Consider the following 7,026-nt stretch of genomic DNA (forward strand, 5'->3'; position numbering starts at 1 on the left):
CATTATTTGAGATCCACATTTGCATTCAGTTAGGTTCATTATATATTCACATTTAGATTGCCTTGTTTTTTCATCTTTGGCTGCAAATATGTATCCCATTTATAATGGATCCACTATATTATGTGGTTTGACCTTTTGATCCAATCATTCTAAACATCTATTGAATAATACTTTATTGTTTGTTTTCTATTGAAATGGATTTGACTTCAATATCTACTCATGGAGTGCAAGATAACACTCTTGAACATGACGAAGTCTATATTAGTAGGAATATTCTTATTCGGAAATATGTAGCACTGAAGTGCTAGTGTGTGTAATTTTATTTGCTTTTATGAATAATGAACAAGTATGGCTTTTCATCTGCACTATCTAAAAGATAGAATTTTATAGTGCACGTAAAAATCTACATTCAAAAATTGACTACCATGTTTGTAAAATGTGAGTACCTAAAGATCCAAAATGATCTATAGTGTTTCTTATATGTGATTGATTGAGAGTAGAGATGTATAATTCTTTCAAGAATCCAAATATGGTGATCCTATTAATGATGAAGTTTGATCCGTTGAATATTTTAATGAACAATCTGGTAATGAGCCACTGTGGATCAATTTGGCAATGAACCAACTGAAGCTTAATAATGAATTCAATGATCATCTGGTGGATCGGTTTATGGCTCAATTAGGTAAATAACCAAGTCCAATATCTCTAGTTCATAAACCTTAATAGGTCATAAAGGTCTACAGGTTCTCAGCATGTCTGAATGACTATTGTGCATATCTATTGACTGAGTTATATTTTTCTTTTCAATATATCTTCTCGATGGGATTGATATTCTGACATGCTAGCAAATGATTAACTCACATACTATGACCTGGATATTGGTAGTTGGATATGTAAATTGTTTTCCTAAGTGATGAGTTGGACAAAATTATTTTTATAGAAGCATATATTAATAAAGATAACATGTTCAAGTTGAAAATTTTTGTGCAACATAATTAATTTGAGCCATAGTGATTGTCCAGGTTGAGGAGAACAAAGTTAAATATACCATGTGCTTAGATTGATGGAATATGATATTTATATTATGTTGTGTACAAGACCGTAAGCTTTTGTTTGGTCTTATTAATTGATTATTAGCAAAATCTAGTTTGGTATCATAGTAAACAATAAAAGAATATTTAGAAATATGAAAAGAACAAAAGATATATTTATATGATTTCTAGCATTCCCATAAAGGATTTCATGATGAAAAATACATTTGAAAAGTATTTGTTAACATGTCATGATGAGAAAACTTATATATGGAAAAACTCGTATCAGTTCATGCTTAAGTGTGTGAGTTGCATTGGGAAACTAATATATAGAAAACCATGTAACTATTTCACAGGAAACCCATGATAGTGGTAACGAGCAGATAGTTTCGTGACCAAATAAAAGATGTTAGTCAGTGGCCATGAGCCATATCCATGGCCCATAGTGCATGAGAGGGCCTGCTCATCCATTATGAGGTTTGTTACTACTTTATTGAAGCAATTACAAATAAAACTAAAAAGGAGTTACCTACTAGCCTATAATTGCTACGTATGGACATATGGGGAATCGAAGGTAGCCGTTTATTTATGCCCAACATTCACTTTTTGCCATAGAGACTAATTGGTTTATGCAGGTGGTTCCTTGAAGCAACCCAGCAAAATCCTACAAACTCACTTTGTTTTCCCTATTAATCTCTCTCTATCCTCTGCTTTGTCATTTTTTGTGCATTGTTGTTTTCATGCAGGTTCAATGTTGTAGATTAATGCTTCAATCAGATCCTAGACATAACCACAAAGTTTGAATAGTTACTTCTGTTGATAGCTGAACTTCTTGCCCAGAAGCATAAAAAGCTTGATATGATAATAGAGTTGTGTAAACAATCACTAGAAACTAAATTCAACAGATTAGGTTTGTGGTCACGATAGAAGATCCACATTTATATGATTGTTTACGAGTAAATTCACATAAGTGGACAAATGGAAAAGGAAAAGAAGGAAGAATAAGGCCACAACATCTTCCATTGTTCAAGTTTATATACTAAAAAAATTACAGACAAATAGACAAACAAAAAGAAGAAAGGAGAGATGGGGGATTGTGGAGGAGGAAGAGGGGGTGGTGAGCACCTTGCATCCCTCCATCCTTCGGAATCCCTAAACTCCTCTTGCACCACCCTGAAGCTATATGACTCAGTAGGTCACTTATATGGCAAGTAGATTGCTCTGCTGGATAGTCTGGTTCTCTAGTAGTAAGGCGATACAATCCTCTAGCAAAAACTGTCTTGCACATGAAATGCTTGATTGAAAAGTTTCAAGTGATGAGACGTTATTCAAAACATAAAAAGTTTTGTGGGTTATTATCCATCATGGCTTTTTCCCTAAGGAGGGGCCATGGCAGCGAAACCTAATTATTGTAGTGGTAGAAGTCTCCACTATCTAGCAAATTTGTCTATAAATACCATAACTATATCTGGCACGTCATAAACATTGGTGCTATATCACATCTATTGAAGTTATATTCAAGTTAGGAATCATCTTCGGTAATGCTAATTCATCGTTACAAGCAACAAGTTAGAACAATTTTTGGAATAGCCTAAAAAATGACCTCTAGAGCACAATCTGGTAAAAATATCACAATCTATGTTTCGTTTAGGGCCCGTTTGATTGTCTGGTGAAATTTGAAGGAGGGGATGAAATCTATATGGACGGGTGAAATTTCACCCGCCCGTCTCACGCTGTACCAAACTGCGTGAAATTTCACCCGCCCGTCTCACGCTGTACCAAACGGCGTGAAATTTCACCCATTTTTCGTTAAAGCAAGCGGGTGAAATTTCACCCGCTCGATTTTTTCCATCTCACGCCCATTTTCCCCTCTTTTCCCTCTTCGTCGACGGCCTTCTTCCCCTTTCCTCTCTCGCTCGCTGCCTCACCTCTCTCGCTGCCTCACCTCTCTCGCTCTCTCGTTCCTCTCCTCTCTCGCTGCCTTTCCTCTCTCGCTGTTCTTTCTTCTCTCGCTCTATCGGTCCTCTCTTCTCTTGTTGTTATCTTGCTCTCTCCTTCCTCTCCTCTCTCGCTCTCTTGTTCCTCCTCTCTTTTCCCGACGTCGCCTGCTTGCAGCAACAAGTGAGTCCATGATCTTGTCGCTCTCTCACACGCTTGTTGGTGAAAACCCATCTCTCCTTTAACTGTTTTGTATTCACAGGCCTTCTTCTGCAACATGAGATCTGGGTTAATCCCTCTTCGCTGCTCCTTCATTCAGGTATGCCTCTCACAACCGACAAATTAGCTCTGCTCCTCCCTCTCTTCTTTCCTTTCTCTTCTGCAACAGGGGGATATCCTAAACAACATGTATGATTTTTTTTTTAACTGTTAGTTCTCTGTTTTGCTAATTTGCTGCATATGTTTTGCTAAACAACATGGTTCCATGCATTAAGACCACCAAAACCATGTTTGGAATATCTTAGACTGATGCTGTGCATGGAAGATCAGAGGCTTTTTAGATAAGCCACACATGACACAACCATGTTTGGAATTTGTGCGTGTGCCCAACATTCTTCCTCAGTTGTCATAGATGACAAGTCAATAATATATATTTGGTGTTTTCCTGCTGGTTATTTAAGGTTTTTATGTATTACAATTGTGCATTTTTTTAGCTGCTATCCAAGTTTTTAGTTCTTGTTCGTAAAATGCAAACTTGTATCCTGTACAAAGTGCTCATTTTATGTTAATGTTTTGAGGTGCTTTTACATGATTATGTTCTATTATTCTTCAAACTTCTGTTTTTCTTGTATCGTGCTGATAACACCTTTTTCTTCTTGTTTAATATAGTCATTGTTCACCAGCATCGAAGGAGGTAGAAAGTGTCTTGTTAACAATAGAAAAGGTAATTTCCTTTAACTTTTGCTTTGTTTCTTGATTTCTTTAGCTTCTCTTGCTTATCAGTGGAGAAATACCAAGTTCTGTTTTCTTTCGTAAGACACAGTGATCTTTGTGATGCTAACTTCATGCTACTTGGTGTTCTATTTCGCAATATATATTTGGTGTTATGTTTTCTTTTCTGTAAACTTGGCACTGAGATGGATTTACCTGATCTTAGCTTTTCAGTGATGCAACACATTTAATGAATGTATCTTACATTATCCAGAGCAGTCATGTCGAATTGAAGTTAACATATCCACTTTATGCTACTTCAACATGTTGTAAAGTCTACTTTGGGCTAATTTCTTAATGTAGAGTATGTTGTTATTAGATGTTTTTGATCTCTGAGCATAAACTTTCATCATCTGAAAGGAACTGCTTGTGAACCTGTTATGCCCCAAATACTCCACATGTTTTTGGAGATTATGATTGTAAATTGATGCAACATCTGCTTAGAGTTGCAGAGTACTTATAACTATTGTATGGAATAAAGGAATGTGTTTATGCCAACAGGAGCTCTGCCCACCTGAATAAGACAACTCAAAACTTCCAAGTTGAAGGATAACCAATAATGTGCTAAGAAACTCCACGTCTTCATGGATTTCTAACACTGTCACATTATGGAATCTTTCTCCCCAAAAACGTTTGTTGTAAAGTTAATGGCTTTCCATTCAAAATTTGTCTTTTGCTGTCAACTTATAGAGTTAGTTCCCAATATGTGTATCTTTTACTGTAAAAAATGGAGTTTACTCTTGATTTTGTACCACCGGCTTCCTGTGGTCACTTGCCTTCCTATTTTCTAATTTTTTTAACATTTGAGCCTGCCATGTATGGTTCCAAAGTCCCCTTTTTTCTATGTTTATGGTTGCATTCTTCATGTAGCATGCATGAACTACTAGGAGATTCACTATATAATGTATTGCATCATACATTGTACAAAACAACTGTTCTTCATGCTAGATTTCATCAACTATATTGCATTGTTTGATGTCATGCTTTTAATTGTGTTATTTTTTCTTTTACATAAAATTGTTGTTGGTACCCTGTGCGTCTTGTTGTTTTCTGGATGGTAGGGAATACACCCTCAACATTTTGTTGTTTTGGAAGATGATCTACCCTGTGCATCAAACAAGGTTAAATTTACCACGTAAAATTCTTCATGTGCATCAAACATGGTTAAACTTACCATGTTAAATTCTTCCTGTGCATCAAATAGAGCCTCAGATTAGAAGGAGGAGAAATTTCATCCTGTAAATTTTTTCAAAAAAATTTACCATGGTAAATTTACCACGTTAAATTCTTCTTGTGCATCAAACGGGCCCTTATTGATATAGTGGATCAAAAGCTAAATTGATTCCCATAGTTTATTTCTTGTGTGCTACGAAAAATGAACTTAAGCTCCTATTGATAATATGTACAACAAAGACAATGTTGTTATTTACAATAAAAAATTATTAACATGAATTGGCCAATTAAATTTTCAAATGAACAATTCACAGGCTAACCTTCACAAACTGAAAAAAGTGGCTGTCGAGATCACAAGGTGCATTCAATAAAATGATATATGTTTATTGCAATCTTTCGTAACCTTAGCAAGTTCAAGTGTTAGGCCTACCTTCAAAGTAGGAAACAAAAGAAATAATTCGTGCATTCACATGAAGATCATGTTTATGTTGAATCCTTGATCCATAATAGCCATGAGTGGACAAAATAGAAGTATACATAGACGTATATCAACAACCATGTTCTACATCACTTTTGAATTACATGAAAGAATCAAACATTAGTAAACAATCATGTTGCCAATTGCATGATTCAGAAGGATGTCGGGTATGTGGTGAAATATCTTAGTATAAGAGTATTGTTACAAGTGAATTCAAGTGCTTTCACAAACTTTGATTGTACTTCCATAAGCTGGAGAATAAGCAACTCCAGTTACCTCTTCTACAAATACAACCCACTTATGACATAAATTAGATCTAGAACCTCATTTGATAGCAAGAAATATAAAAAATATCTGAATAGCTTGCTGAGTCATGTAATATAAGTGCACAATGGCCAATACGAGTAGTTGTCATGCTTCAATGATATAACTGTAGAGATAGGTGTTTCATGTGCACTTCTATTACATGATTCAATGTATCATTTTGTAATGGAAAAAATAATAAATGGCTGCATCAAAGTGACAATATTGTACATTCTTGAATCCAAATTTGAACAGTGATTTGTGTTTAACGCATCACATTTGAGTGTCTAAAAGAGGCTTCATCAACACATGTCAAATCCATTTGTATTGAACAAACTATTGACATATTCATCCTACAGATCTGGAGGTAATGCCTATGAACTCTTTTTTGTCCTTTTGCTTCGTAGACACCCCAAATTTTCACAAGTTGAAGCTGTCATTTTACCCTCATAAATGGGATTTTGAACTAGTTTTCTAAAAGACTTTCAAATTTTGAAGTCATGAACTACATCAAATCAAATCATATGCTCTCGATATCAGACACCATGACTCAGATCACCCCAAGTTGTTGCCACCTAAAAAAATGATTAAATTTGCCCCTAATTGTCCCATTTTCATCTGTTCTTTTAGAGAAGTCATGTCTATCATAAGAATTGTTTTACACAAGATTAATCAAGGATGTTTCCATTCCACAAGTCATCGAAAACCCTCCAAACAAGTCTACATTTTACATTTGGTTCAAATAGTCTTGAAATGGCCCATTTCTTATTATTTTTCACCATTTCTCATCATCATAACACTTGTGGACCATATTAGACTTGCAATAGGCCCTCTCAAGTGTTAGCAAGTATTTCCAACTACATTTCTAGCTTTCAAGCTTAAATTTAAGTGTAACCATTTCTAAGAAATGGCACCCCACAATGTTGTTAAGTGCATGCACTTTGAGGTGTGAACCGGATGCTTCAAGTGCACCACCACAAAATGTACTTCATATGTTATATTGAGGTGTACCTTTATCTAATATGTGTGCCTCCTTGGTGTGAGGTGCATGCATAAGTGTGGTGCTCACAATGTGCCTAAAGCACACACTTTAGGCAAATTAAAGGAACTTTT

The sequence above is a fragment of the Nymphaea colorata genome, chromosome 14 (genome assembly GCF_008831285.2).
Source record: "Nymphaea colorata isolate Beijing-Zhang1983 chromosome 14, ASM883128v2, whole genome shotgun sequence".
NCBI lineage: Eukaryota > Viridiplantae > Streptophyta > Magnoliopsida > Nymphaeales > Nymphaeaceae > Nymphaea > Nymphaea colorata.